This window comes from Lithobates pipiens, unplaced genomic scaffold, assembly GCF_037356315.1.
Source record: "Lithobates pipiens isolate NorthernLeopardFrog02 unplaced genomic scaffold, aLitPip1_a1.2 Scaffold_8, whole genome shotgun sequence".
In the NCBI taxonomy this organism is placed as follows: domain Eukaryota; kingdom Metazoa; phylum Chordata; class Amphibia; order Anura; family Ranidae; genus Lithobates; species Lithobates pipiens.
Window position 1 is genome coordinate 619,949,617 of NW_027507903.1, and position 15,978 is coordinate 619,965,594.

General features: G+C 47.1%; 1 pseudogene; it reads right to left on the reverse strand.

Annotated features, from left to right (window-relative positions):
* Window positions 1-15,482, reverse strand: part of LOC143961452 (claudin-15-like) — a 59,923-nt pseudogene extending 44,441 nt beyond the window's left edge.
* Window positions 15,483-15,978: the final 496 nt, after the last annotated feature.

Below are 15,978 nucleotides of genomic sequence, written 5' to 3' on the forward strand. Positions count from 1 at the left end.
GGATTGTCCACTTGCCACGTCACCAGCCACATCACCTGCCACAAGTTGTGGATTGTCTACTTGCCGCGTCACTTGCCACATCACCTGCCACGTCACCTGCCACGTCACCTGCCACAAGTTGTGGATTGTCTACTTGCCGCGTCAGCTGCCACGTCACTTGCCACATCACCTGCCACGTCACCTGCCACAAGTTGTGGATTGTCCACTTGCCACGTCACTTGCCACATCACCTGCCACGTCACTTGCCACGAGATGTGGATTGTCCACTTGCCATGTCACTTGCCACGTCACCTGCCACGTCACTTGCCACGTCAGCTGCCACGTCACTTGCCACAAGATGTGGATTGTCCACTTGTCACATCACCTGCCACATCACTTGCCACATCACCTGCCACAAGTTGTGGATTGTCCACTTGCCACATCACCTGCCACGTCACCTGCCACAAATTGTGGATTGTCCACTTGCCACGTCACTTGCCACATCACCTGCCACGTCACTTGCCACGAGATGTGGATTGTCCACTTTCCACGTCATCTGCCATGCCACCTGCCACAAGCTGTGGATTGTCCACTTGCCACGTCACCAGCCACATCACCTGCCACAAGTTGTGGATTGTCTACTTGCCGCGTCACTTGCCACATCACCTGCCACGTCACCTGCCACGTCACCTGCCACAAGTTGTGGATTGTCTACTTGCCGCGTCACTTGCCACATCACCTGCCACGTCACTTGCCACGTCACCTGCCACAAGTTGTGGATTGTTCACTTGCCACGTCACCTGCCACGTCACCTGCCACAAGTTGTGGATTGTCCACTTGCCACGTCACTTGCCACAAGCTGTGGATTGTCCACTTGCCACATCACTTGCCACGTCACCTGCCACGTCACTTGCCACGTCACCTGCCACGTCACCTGCCACAAGTTTTGGATTGTCCACTTGCCACGTCACTTGCCACGTCACCTGCCACGTCACCTGCCACGTCACCTGCCACGTCACTTGCCACGTCACCTGCCACAAGTTTTGGATTGTCCACTTGCCACGTCACTTGCCACGTCAGCTGCCACGTCACTTGCCACGAGATGTGGATTGTCCACTTTCCACGTCATCTGCCATGCCACCTGCCACAAGCTGTGGATTGTCCACTTGACACGTCACCAGCCACATCACCTGCCACAAGTGGATTGTCCACTTGCCACGTCACCTGCCACAAGTTATGGATTGTCCACTTGCCACGTCACATGCCAGTCACCTGCCACAAGTTGTTGATTTTCCACTTGCCACGTCACCTGCCAAGTCACTTTCCGCGTCACCTGCCAGGTCACTTGCCACGTCACCTGCCACAAGTTGTCTATTGTCCACTTGCCACGTCACATGCCAGTCACCTGCCACAAGTTGTTGATTTTCCACTTGCCACGTCACCTGCCAAGTCACTTGCCGCGTCACCTGCCAGGTCACTTGCCACGTCACCTGCCACAAGTTGTCTATTGTCCACTTTCCACGTCACTTGCCACTTCACCTGCCACGTCACTTGCCACAAGTTGTGGATTGTCCACTTGCCACATCACTTGCCACCTGCCATGTCACTTGCCACAAGTTGTGGATTGTCCACTTGCCACGTCACTTGCCACAAGTTGTGGATTGTCCACTTGCAATTGCAATTGTTTAAAATATTTTTCTAATGGTTTTTCATCATTTGCAATCATTTTTGAGATTTTTAATGTAAAAAAAAAGTCACCTTTAAAAACGCATATAAACGTAAACGCGGCTAAACGCGGTAGCGGCGTTTCGCCGCGTTTTACCGCGTTTTGCCGCGTTTTGCGTCTGAAACGCAGAAATTTTTGTTTCTGAACGCATTTTTTTGCTTCTGGAAAAACGAGATTAAACGCAACTGCATATAAACGGAAAAAAACGAGACTGTGTGCATGGACACATAGGATAACATTGAATGAGTTCAGGTGCAGTTGAAAAAACTGTCCAACTGCATCTGAACGCGCGTTTAACTGCGTCTCGTGTGCATGAGGCTTTATCATGCTGTGCCATTAACATAAATGTTAACCCACTATTGTGTTCATCTTATCCTCTCCCCCTTACATTTTCATTTTCCTTATCATTCTCTTTAGTTAAAGGGGATGTAAAGGTTTGTTTTTTATTTTCTGCATAGGTTCCTCTAAGCTAGTGCATTGTTGGTTCACTTACCTTTTCCTTCGATTTCCCTTCTAAATGTTTTTTTTCTTTGTCTGAATATCTCACTTCCTGTTTCTCCTCAGTAAACTTCTCACCATCATCCGAGTGGTGGTTAGTCAGCCAGAACAGCTTACTGAGGAGGAACAGGAAGTGAGAAATTCAGACAAAGAAAAAAAACATTTATAAGGGAAATCGAAGGAAAAGGTAAGTGAACCAACAATGCACTAGCTTAAAGGAACCTATTTAGAAAAAAAAAAAAAAAAAACCTTTACAACCCCTTTAACAAATATGACATAAAAACAAGTTAATAAATTGGTCGTAGGTTCCTCCTCTACATTCTGGATTAAAAATTATTAATATGGACAGTAAAAAAATGGAAATTGTTGTATTATATAACCAGAAAATTCCACATGATGTAGACTAACACATCTGTTGTCCACTAGCCACATTCCAAAGTGTCAACCAAGGATCGCATGGCAGAGGAGGATCTTAGTATTAAAAGCAGAATACCCATTATTCCTGCCTCATCAGTGCCCATCAGTACCGCCTCATCAGTGCTGCTTCATCAGTGCAGCCTCGTCAGTGCCCATCAGTACTGCCTCATTAGTGCCCATCATTCCAGCCTCACCTGTGCCCATCAGTACCAGCTCATCAGTGCTGCTTCATCAGTGCCCACCAGTACAGCCTCATTAGTGCAGATCAGTACTGCCTCATCAGTGCAGCTTCATCAGTGCAGATCAGTACTGCCTCATCAAAATGTTAAAATTATCAAATGGGTACAGCGTTGCATGACCGCACAATTGCCATTCACATATCAACAGAGCTGGAAAATGAAAATTGGCCTGGGCAGGAAGAGTGTGAAAGTGCCCGGTGTCCATCCATCAGACTAGTCACATGGGACACAGCGACAGTTCCCAGCATGATAAATGATTGGTTCCCCTCTGCCCTGCATGTCTACTACAGCAGTATTACCATCTGATTGTCACCCTCACACTCTGATGACTTTCACAGCCCCACAATGGTCCTCTGTCTTGTGTTCCATGGGACACATTGATGCAACACCTGACACACATAGAAATCCTTAATCTGCCCCGAGCCAAACACAAGATCATAAAATCCCTATAAAACCTCCGCTTTCCGTCTTCTCCTCGCCGAGTTCTGTCTGTGACAATGAAGTGCTTTTATCATCATCTGGCCTTCAGTACAATGTGCCAAACATTGGAAGTACAAACTATTCTTCACAACCTTTTTTTATTTTTTTTGGAAAAATTGAGCAATTACAGGGCGAAATACACAATTTGTTAACCACATGAACCACATGACCTTTGGAAGATTTACCCCCCCCCCCCCATGAGCAGGCCATTTTTTGCGATATAGCACTGCGTTACTTTAACTGACAATTGCGCGGTCGTGCGACACTGTACCCAAATAAAATGTCCTTTTTTTGCCCCACAAGTAGAGTTTTCTATTGGTGGTATTTGATCACCTCTGCGTGTAAAGTAATGCAGAAACAGTTTACAACGATCCCAGATGGAAGACAACCCAAGCGGAAACGCTGGCGGATTCCAACAGCTTGTAGAGCACAGGCTCCAGCAACAGTCACAGCACCTGTTAGGAGGGGCAGAGTGTGGCCCAGTCGTCTTGTACCCAAGTAGGAAGATGTCCAGCTTTCCCTCCTTGCCAGAAAACTTTCCCTGCCGCTAGGACTGTCCCTATGCTGCCACCACCCACTCGCATCAAGCATGCCAAGCCTGGGGGTCCAGGCCTTAAGCACTTCCCGCCTGCCGTCAAATATAGGCTGGGCGACCTGGATCTCGTTCTGGGTGGACGTCATATGGCGGCCTCCCAGAACGACCGTTCTCACGCGCCCGTGTTGACGCGCATCGCGTTGATTGGTGGTGCGGTGTGTCAGTCTGACACACCACTACTCCGATATCGGTAAAGAGCCTCTGACGGTGGCTCTTTACCACGTGATCAGCCATGTCCAATCACAGCTGATCACGATGTAAACGGGAAGAGCCATCGATCGGCTTTTCCTCACTCATGTCTGACAGACGAGAGTAGAGGAGACCTGATTGGCTGCTCTCGCAATGGAGGTGGGGTCTGTGATGATTATTAGCACAGCTCCCCCTCGGATGCCCACCCAGGACCACCAGAATGCCGCCAGGACCACCAGGGATGCCACCACACTAGACCACCAGGTAAATGCCAATCAGTGCCCATCACCAATGCCTGCCAGTGCCGTCAGTGATACCTATCAATGCCATCTATCAGTGCTGCATATCAGTGTCCATCAGTGCCATGTATCCCTTTGTATAGAGCTCTGTGTTGAATATCAACACAGAGCTCTGGGCTGTGATTGTACACAGCCCATCAGCAGGTCTGTGATTTATTGGCCAAGACTTGCTGACAGGGAGTGAATCACGGAGAGGGAATCACAGAAGGATGCCACCTACCCGGACGTAGGCAGCGAGGTACAGGTAGGTCGGGTTGGCGGCTGGTAGTTAAAAAGGGTTATTTACTCAAGAGATAAGACTATAGTTCTGCCACATTTTTCAAAACTCTGGTTTCGCCACATCCTGACTATAATGCAAATTGGAAAAAAGAAATCCACCTTGCAAAATCATATAACATACTGGAGGAGTCACTGATATTAGATCAGAACACCAAACAATACCATCAAATCCTGGTTTAGAGTGGACCCCAAGGTAATTATATATGCATGAAAAGACCTCCACCTAAAACATCCAGCGAATCCACTGACATAATGTAAAAAAGATGTATTCACACCCACTGTGGGACATGAGCTCTGTGATTTCTGTGTCTGGAGGCCAATCAGCGGCTCTTAACCGCAGCTGATCACGGATGTCAACAGAAGCCGGTTATCGGCACTCCTTCCCTCATGCTGATTATCAATGCAGTCCCTACAGTGCCCACCAGTGCTGGAAATCTGTGCCCACCAGTACCACCAATTAGTGCCCATCAGTGCCACCTATCAGTGCTGCCTATTAGTGCCACCTATCAGTGTTCATCAGTGCCACCTACCAGTGCCCAACGGTGTCATCTATCAGTGCACATCAGTGCCACCTATCAGTGCCGCTATCAGTGCCCATCAGTGTTGCCTATCATTGCCCATCAGTGCCGCCTCATCAGTGCCTCCTCATCAGTGCCTATCACTGCAACTATCAGAGCCCATCAGTGCCACCTATCAGTGCCCATCAGTGTCGCCTATCATTGCCCATCAATGCCTCCTCATCAGTGCCCATCACTGCAGCTATCAGTGTCCATCAGTGCCGCTATCAGTGCCCATTAGGGTCGCCTATCATTGTCCATCAGTGCGGCCTCATCTGTGCCTCCTCATCAGTGCCCATCAGTGTCGCCTATCATTGCCATCAGTGCGGTCTCATCGGTGCCTCCTCATCAGTCCCTGTCAGTGTCGCCTATCATTTCCCATCAGGGCGGCCTCATCGGTGCCTCCTCATCAGTGCCTGTCAGTGTCGCCTATCAGTGCAGCCTCATCAGTGCACATAAAAAGAACTCTTACGCCTAAAACATCCCGCGATTCCTCTGACATAATGTAAAATACATACATTTAACCACTTGCCGACTGCGCTATAGCCAAATGACGGCTACAGAACGGACGGCTAGTGATGCCATCACATGATGGCGTGCCATGATCGTGCCTGCTGCAGGCTCGAGCGGTGTACTCTGTGATTGCAGTGTCCGGAGGCCAATCAACGGCTCTTTACCACAGCTGATCACAGATGTCAACAGAACACAGTTATTGGCACTCCTTCCCTCATGCTCACAGCGTGAGGAGAGGAGAAGAGAGCCGATAACCAGCTTCTCTAAAAAAGACCAATGCCCAACAGTGCCACCTGTCACTGCCCATCAGTGCCGCCCATCCGAGCCCATCAGTGCCTCATATTAGTGAAAGCTATCAGTGCCCATCACTGCCACCTATCAATGCAGCCTCATCAATGCTTCCTCATCAGTGCCTATCAATGGAGCCTCATCAATGCCTCCTCACCAGTTCCTATCAGTGGAGCCTCATCAATGCCTCCTCACCAGTTCCTATCAGTGGAGCCTCATCAATGCCTCCTCACCAGTTCCTATCAGTGGAGCCTCATCAATGCCTCCTCACCAGTTCCTACCAGTGGAGCCTCAACAATGCCTCCTCACCAGTTCCATCAATGAGAATAAAAACTGTGATCACAGAATAAAAATGAGGGGCAATGTGAGAAGCAGAAAGCCAAGACCGACACGTTTCGTCCCAAAGGACTTCAACTGTGGCATTTTTTATTTACATAACTTTCCGGACGAGAGTGTGGTCCAGTTGGTCTTTCCACGCCTAAGGTCCAGCCCCGGTGTTATCTTCATCTGAAGTCTGGTTTGGTGGTTGTCTACAACACCTTTTGGAGTCGTGTCTGGAGGCCTTAGGTTCCTTGGAGTTCCCTTGATCTGCCGATCCCGGCACCCTTGCCTTTATGACTCGTCGCTGTCATTCGGGTCCACCTGTTCAAGTAAGAGTAGATATACTTGCCCCTTTTTGGTTGAAGATGCACCATGCTTGATGATCCTCATACTGGGCAGTACCAGCGTATTCCATCTCTGATTAGTCATCATTTGGTGGTTGACACACATGGCCGTTCTCAAAACCTTCACATTCATTGGACTTTTCACATTTCCATTTGTGTTATTTCTGTATAATTGATTTTTGTACTATTCACTTACATATTTCTATATGGATTAGTCCATATAAAATAGAATGCAACCATCATGGTTCCTCCCTGTTGGGGGACTCCTGTATATGGGATTACACATGTGCATGACAAAAAAAAAATAGCTTTGTTTTGATTTGGTAATCTAGTTATTTTGTCTCGTTCAATTCGGTTGATTCGTTCAATTCGTGTTGGGAATTCGTATTCGGAATTTTCTAATTTTCTTCGAATCTACCAATTTCTTTTCGATTCGAAATGTTCAAATCGATAAATTTTAGAATCGGTCAAAAACTAAAATGTTAAATCGTTTTTTTCTAATTTGAATGCAGCAAAGCGAACAGACAAAATAAATATCTTCATAAAATGATTACAATGACTCTTTAAATCACCTTTGGCTTAACAAAAAACAGCAATTATTTCGAAATGGTACTCTAATAACACACACAGGCCGCGTACACACGGGCGGATTGTCTGTCCAACTTAGTCCGCTGAACCGTGTTTCAGCGGACAATCCGCTCGTGTGTGGGCTTCAGCTGACTTTTTCAGCGGACAATCTGACGAACAAAGTCTTACGGAATTTCCGTAAGACAGTCCGTTCAAACTTGGTTTTGTCCGTCCAAACTTGGTTTCAGCGGACAGTCCGCTCGTGTGTAGGCAAGTTGGACGGACTAAGTATGGCGCATGCTCAGAAAGGATTTACACGGCCGAAGGTTGCATTGCAGTGTATAGGACGTCGTTTTTCTAGTCCCGTCGTACGTGCTGTACACGTCATCGCGCACGCTTTCAGTGGACTGTCTGCTCATCGTGTGTGGTCAAGTCCGTTCATGCAAATTTTGAACGGACTGTCTGTCGGATTGTCTGACGAACTTAGTTGGGCAGACAATCCGCCCATGTGTACGCGGCCACAGTCTTTGATTTCCGCATTATGTGTAGTTAGAATTCGATTGGAGTTCAAAGTTCAAAATTCTATTCGAAATTCAGTCTGAATTTCCGAAATTCGGATGAATTTTGTTTACGTTATTCGGAGCATTCGGTAAAATTTGTTTATATTGTAATTCGGGTATTCGGATATATCCGAATCTCCAAATAACAAAAAATTTATCAGAATATTAATTGAGAACGAACCGCACATATCTATATGGGATCCAGGCATCACACTGGAACAGACTGTCCATACAAATCTCTCCTTATCACATACCTTCCAGTGTCAGTCCCCATACCCCCCTGCACTTTCAGTTCAGTCCTCTTTGGGTTCAGTTCCGGGGACAGCTCACTCACAGGGCTCTGCTTTACTGGACTTTACAGCTGTCAGAATGGTCTGTGATGCCCGGATCTCTCCTCCTGGGTGATCTATGGGTAACCCGCTGTGTGCTACCCGAGGGGAGGGGCTGACCCATGAAAGAGGACGGGGCCACTGGGTCTCATTTATACAGGAGGCGTGAATCATCCATGCATGAGGGTATCAGGGCTTATCCATGGAAGTAGTGAGTCTGCTGGGTCTCAATAGAGGAGGGCAGGGCTATCACCCAGCCCAGGCAGTCATGGTGCATGCAGAATGCAGGGCTGGTCAGGGGAAATCTCTGCCCATTGGCCCATTGCTTTCCGCATGGCTTGGAACCTGTTCTTTTTGGGCTCCTGAGCCTACAGTAAGGGAGGGGCCTGGAGCCGCAGCTCCAAAAGCCCCTATGTTTATCTGGCCCTGCCAGTGCCCACCCCCCCTAAAAAATAATTATCAATGGCCAGCTTAGGCAGCCCTTACATTAGACTTTTTTTTTTGGTCAACCAGCAGGTTGAACGAAAAAAAAAAAAAGACTCGATTTCTACATCCACACATTCGAGGTGGATGGGGGAATCGTACCTGCTAACCTATTGTATTGTATTCAGGACACAATGATCATGTGGACATTTTCCAACAGACTTATTGTACAAAAGTCGATAGATCGGCTTCTGTACAACCAGCCTGCCCATACATTGATTGGAATTTGGCTGGTCCCTGCTGAATTGGACAAATTTTGATCCATGTATGCCCAGCTGATGTTTTCTTCATTGCTAGATCCTGATATAAGGACATTTAATTCCTTTCTCAATAACGAAGACTAGGGAGTGGTCAAGAGGCATCTTGCCAAGCCTCGGTGGAAGGGACCTTTCCAGGAATTGTTGACTACTGCTAAGTCAGTCAAGCTTGAGGGAAAGCCCATATGGTCCACGCCTCCAATGGCAAAAATAATCCACTTCTCTTCTGTGATGTCTGCACTTCAGGCGGTTTCTGTACCTGGGTTACCAGCCAAGGATTAGTCACTGTAAAGTGAGAAAGCCATTCCCTATATCTGATGGAGCCTTCAAACAAGACATCGTGCTATGTACTGCCTTTAGAAGTGCCACTTTAGCCCAGCTGGCCATTTGTGTTTTGTCTGAAAGGAGAAGTCCAGCCTGAACTCATTTGGCTGGGCTTCTCCTCTGGGTCACAGGAGTGCAATTCGTTTTGCACTCCTGTGACCCGTTTTCAGCAGAGAGCGGTCTGAAGTCCGCTCACTGCTGACGTCACACAGATCAGTCCAGGCATTGCGTCATCCCGACTTTGGAAGTCTGGATCCACCAGCTGCCTGGAATGATAGCATTCTCAGCCTCTCAGCCAGCCTCTGAGACAGCCGATTCCCGCCCCTCCACAGCTCATCGCTCCAATGAGCATGGAGGAGCAGAGCAGGAGAGCTGCTGATTGACGGGCAGCAGTTCTCCGCTCGGGGAGGTGAGAGGACTGAGCCATCAGAAATTTTTGGTGGCTTTGTTCTCAGTGAAGAGGTGGTGGGGGACAGATGCAGCCACCTAGGTAAGTATGATTGGCCAATTTACATATAGTTACATAATAGGTGAGGTTGAAAAAATAGTTAATCGAGTCCAACCTATGTGTGTGATTATATGTCAGTATTACATTTTGTTGCGGTCGTTCAGGTGGTTATCTAATAGTTTCTTGAAACTATCAATGCCCCCCCCCCCCCCCGCTGAGACCACCGCCTGTGGAAGGGAATTCCACATCCTTGCCGCTCTTACAGTAAAGAACCCTCTGCATAGTTTAAGGTTAAACCTCTCTTCTTCTCATTTTAGTGAGTGGCCACATGTCTTGTTAAACTCCCTTTTGCAAAAAAAGGTTTATCCCAATTGTGGGGTCATCAGTACGGTATTTGCTTATTGAAATCATATCCCCTCTCAAGCGTCTGTTCTCCAGAGAGAATAAGTTCAGTGCTCGCAACCTTTCCTCATAACTAATATCCTCCAGACCCTTTATTAGCTTTGTTGCCCTTCTTTATACTCGTTCCATTTCCAGTACATCATTCCTGAGGACTGGTGCCCAGAATTGGACAGTATACTCCAGGTGCGGCCGGACCAGATTCTTGTAGAGTGGGAGAATTATCGTTTTATCTCTGGAGTTGATCCCCTTTTTAATGCCAATATTCTGTTTGCTTTGTTAGCAGCAGCTTGGCATTGCATGCCATTGCTGAGCTTATCATCTACTAGGACCTCCAGGTCCTTTTCCATCCTAGACTCCCCCAGAGGTTCCCCCCCCAGTGTATAGATTGCATTCATATTTTTGCCACCCAAATGCATTCTTTTACATTTTTCTACATTGAACCTCATTTGCCATGTAGTTGCCCACCCCATTAATTTGTTCAGATCTTTTTGTAAGGTTTCTACATCATGTAGCTGCTGACTTTTATTGATAGAAAACTTACTTGTCCTAAAAACCACCACAGATCTCATCTGAGCCGGCTCGTCAGTCCTCTTCGGGGCCAGGCACTGGCTTTGTTTACTTTGGAAAGCCAGTTGTGGCTTGTGCATGCGCAAGCCGTGCTGTTCTTTGGGAATGGTTTCTCAGCTTTCTGAACCTGCGATGTGTCCCAGAAGGCTACGGGGGAAGGAGGGGGCCTATCTCCCACTCGGATCTGATCGAAAAGTGGGAGCTGGTACCTGTCAAAACTTGGTGCCCCCTCCCCTCACTAAAAAAATAAAGTGACAAAACTTAAAAAGGAGGGGGATAGGAGGCAGACAAGTGGAACTTCCCCTTTTGGGTGAAGTTCCTCTTTAAATTAGCAGGCACTCTGATGCTTTCTGTTCATTCACGAATTGAAACATAGTAAACACAGTTGACTATGCTTAAGTTATGAATTACCACAGGAGTGAATGTTAAGGATTACTCACTGTGTTCATTGGGGAAAGGCAGGTGATGATAAATATGACATATTTACTTCCCCCAAACCCCCCCCCCCCTTTTCCTCCTGCTTTCCATTATGAACAATCCCCCTGTGTGCTCCGCAGCAGTTGTAGCCGATGGGAGGGAGAAGATTTGAAGCCAGAAGCTCTGCCAGGGAGGTGGGGCACATAGGGAGACCCAGACGGCAAGGGGTAGAGAGGCGGTGCAGATTATGGTACCAGTCCTTCTGTGGCTTCCACTGCAGCACAGCCAGTAGGAGGCAGAGGGAACTACAGGAGGATCGGCTCCAGTGAAAAGACAGTACAGCTGGTCCTCCTGCATGTTGAACTGATCGGGTTCGGGCCTGGTACTGAAAGGCTGGCTATACCCCCTAATGGCAGCCCTAGTCATTGCTACACGTGAGGAGCTATGCGGCTGCTCCATCAGGATGCAGGGATCCTGTGGCCCCTTTAAATCCCTTCCCCTTTACTTTCAGGAGTGAACAAAGTGGTCCCCTGAGTGCCACCTACTTCTGAGACTAGAGGGAGCCCAGGATAGGATTAATGTGTCCTCTGCCATTATATAAAGTGTCCTCTGCCATTGGTTTTGCCATCATCTTGGGGGCAGCCTACATCTAATATGACTCAGAGTTCTTGTGAGATTTTGGTGGCCATCCTAGGGAAGCCGAATGCTATATATATCATTGGCTGCATTATAGGGGCGCCCAGTGTAGGAGGAGTGATTAGGAAGGGACAGGTACTGTAGGTCTCAACCCTGAGTTGGGGATGGGTCGGAGCCCTGGGGACATGGAGAGTGTTGCTGCCGGATATGTTTTCAGAAGATTAATTCAGGGATGCTAATTAAAGGAGCCATCCAGTTATTTGCAGGGCACTAGTACTGTTCCTTTTCCAAGGAAGACATGCTTTGCGTAATCCCTTGTCTGTAATGCTGCGTACACACGATCGGAAATTCGGCCAGTAAAAGACCGATGAGAGCTTTTCATCGGAAAATGCGACCGCGTGTATGCTCCATCGGAACTTAGCTGGCCGAATTCCCACCAGCAAAAATTTGAGAGCGTGTTCTCAATTTTCTCGATGGAAAAACTTTCTATCGGAAATTCCGATCGTGTGTATGCAATTCCGACATGCAAAAACTCACGCATGCTCAGATTCGACTAGGAGATGGACGCTATTGGCTGCTGGGTATTGAACTTCCCTTTTCTGGTCCCCTCATACATGTTGTACGTCACCGCGTTCTTGGCGGTCGGAATTTGGTGTAGGCAAGACAGCTTGAGCGGAATTCTGTCGGAATTCCGTCGGGAAAACCATCAGACCTTGTGTTTCATCCTTGTTCTACAATTATGTTTGCTGTTAACTGTGCAATGCTGGTTGAGGTGGGTCTGGATAAATCAGTTTTAAAGGAACACCAGTAGCACCTGATTAAGTAGCCACCTGCCACTAGCTCACTGGTCAGCTTGCTTAAAAAGTACCAGTTACAACTCGATTTATGCCAGAAATGGAACATTCAGTCTTAGCCCTTGTACACGCGGTCGGAGAATCCGTCGGAATGTGTCCTATCGGACCGTGTTGTCGGATAATCCGACTGTGTGTGGTATGCATCGGACTGATTCCGTCTGAATATCCGTCGGACCCAATTTTCCAACATGTTGGAAATATTTTCCGACCAACTGGTTCGATCGGACATACTCCGATCATGTGTAGAGAATTTTGATCGTACCAAGTCACACGCATGCTCAGATCAAATTCCTACATCAAAGCTATTGGCTACTAGTCCCATCGTAATGAAATTACGTCATCACGTTCTGAATGATCGTATTTTTCGACAACTTAGTCCGACCGTGTGTATGCAACAGTTTTGGACAAGATCCGACAGGCAAAATCCGACGCACAAAATCCGACGGATTTGGTTGGCAGAATGTCCGACCGTGTGTACAGGGGCGTAAAGGGAAACCTGGACTGAGAGGAGCACAGAGGAGCTGGCATTGCTGACCTTGTCTGGTCACCAGACTTCCATACCCTCTGGGTTACATCTCAGAACAAGCATGCAGGGATCAAAGTCAGAATGAAGCCAGACCTCTTAAACGGAATTCCTGCTCTGGATCAATGACTCGTAATGTGCTGAAGTTAGTGGATCAGAAGGATGGGCGACCAGTATTTTGAGTTGGCAGCTCTCGTATTTCATGAGTACAGGTCTTCTATGAATTGGTATAACTGTGCAAGGTTTTTTTAAGGTTAGTTGTATATTTTCCTCATATTTGCACCTGAACACTGACAATTGCTGTTCTATTACCCGGCTGACTTTACACACTGTACACTCCGTCCTAAGTCAGAAGAGAGTCCTCTGTGTGATGTCAAAGAAGTTGACTGGGCACTGACCATCTGGCAAAAAAATATTTCAGTACAAGAGCATCATCATATATTTTACAAATATTTATGGCCCAAAAGAAAATTGGTTTTATAAATGAATACATCAAACAAAAATACTGTTGTGCTCCTTTTTTATAAGTGACCACTTTCTGTTCTCAGCTGCATAGGAGCTGGGGAAGGAGAAACAGCAGCAAACTGATCTTTCTAGTGAATGGTTGTGCGGGGGGGGGGGGGGGGGGAGGTGTATGTCAGCATGTTTGATCATTGGAGGAGAGCATAGTGAGTTCTCAGCATAGCTAGAGAAGTGCCCTTACTGTGCTGTCCTGCTTAGTGTGGTCAGTTTGTAATAGCAAAGCAGAGGGACTAGCAGAAGCACCAGGGATTTCACACAAACACAAAGAGAACAGGATACTTTTTTCATACAAGTACAGTATATGGTGCAGCAGGCACATATCTGGAACATGAAATGTTGAGTTTACATATTCTTTAAGCCAGGGATATTCAATTAGCTAACCTCCAGCTGTTGCAGAACTACTATATGAGGCATAGCAAGATTCTGACAGCCACAAGCATGACACCCAGAGGCGGAGGCATGATGGGACTTGTAGTTCTGCAACAGCTGGAGGTCCACTAATTGCATATCCCTGATTTAAGCCATGAATTAAGGTTGAACAAAAATAAATTCAGTCTGCACCTCTCTCATCAGTCCCCATGAAATGAGAGTTCCCTTCAGAATCTCCCAAAAAAAGAGTCCCTCCTTACATCAGAGTCCACATCAGATTCCTTCTTACATCAGGGTCCCTCATCAGAGTCCCCTTTACATTAATGTCCTTATCAGTGCCCCCCTTACCTCACGGTTCCCAGCAGAGTCTGCCCCTACCTTATACATACAGTGTGGCTGCAGCAGCAAGGCATGAGTCAGGGGCATGGCTATAGCAGCAGTATGGGAGCTGAGAGGCAGACTAGGTCTTTCTCTGAATGCTGGGTCAAGAACGTGTATTGTTGCTAGGACGTTGGCAGTCTTAGCAACCAAAAACAGTGATAAGTGCAGCAAGGGGAACCTGAAGTGAACCTGACCTGAAGTGAAATCTGTGTGAGAGCACAGTGGGCCAACATTGGAGATAAACCACTGATCCTATCCAAGAGCCAGATAAAATCTTGCAACATTCCGGATTCGGCCAATGGGCCATAGTTTGGAGATCCCTGCTCTAGATTCACAATGGACTTGCCCTGCAACCTCTGCAGAGAAGACCCTTCTTACCTGGAAGAGCCAACAAGGACGGGAAGTCTCGGCAGTTGTACACTCCGGTGGAATCGGTGGCACAGCTCATCCACAGGTTCTCAAACAGAACGGAGGTGATAATCACGCTTCCATCATCCGAAGACACCCTCCAGTTGGCATCAAAGAGCGCGATGCCCAACATGATGGAGCCTATGACCCCAAAGAAGAATCCTGCCGTCTCCACGATCATTGACATTTTCAAAGGTGGTTGATAGAACAACCCACAACTTAAACTCTTCTTACTTCTTCAGTTCTTCAAAAAAAAAAAAATTTTTTTTATTTTTTTTTGTCCTTTCAACTCTTTACTGTTGGTAATCAATTTTTTCTCTTGGGGCTTTCTGTTGTTTTTTTTTCCCTACTGTATTTCCAGGTTTGTGCTGCTGACCTCTACTGAGAGGTTATCTAGTACGGTTTGCTGTCACCTTTCTGACAATGACCCCTGTACTGTGACGCTGACCCCACTGTCCACCATCACAGTATCGTCTCCACTAGCTTTTCTAAACTTGATCTTGTTGAGTCCTCTTGGACTTTTGATGACCACAGAACAGGTGGTCTGCTGATCTGTACAGGTTCCTGTGTATTTGGTGGCTCAGAATTCCATATCCTTGAATGGCTTTTTTTTTTGATCTTCTGCTGGTAACTTTGGAGTAAGTCTCCTATTGTCTTCTTTGAGATTTTTCTCACCTGCTGGCATCCAGGTAGACAGAGAGATGTGTGTTATGTTTGCCCTGCTGCACTTTTGGTATACAGGGAACATTCTGAAGGTGTGGAGGCATTTCCCTCCTCCCTCTCCTCCTCGCCCTGCAGCGATCGGTCTGCACAACTTATAGCCAGGGATAGGTGATACACAATGTACAGTGATAGGATGTATCTGTGTGCAGGCTCTTATGTAAAGCTCACAGCAGTAACTATATATCATAAAAGTACACTATATCACCAACATGTATATCATGAGTTCCAGGAGCAGCCCCAGATTTTATTTTTCATTGTAAATTTTACCCCTGGTGTTCAAACCTGCCCAATTTTTGCATGTTGTAATTTATCATATATAACCAAATAAACTACATATTCTTGATCCAACGCAATTTTTTTGCTGTATTGGATTGAGTGCTGAAGGGTTCGATCCTCCATGAAAAGTGTGTTGCTGTTGGAATGATTTCCCTTGACTTCCTGTCCCAGTGACCCCCTGATATACCCTGACACGCAGGGTGTCACC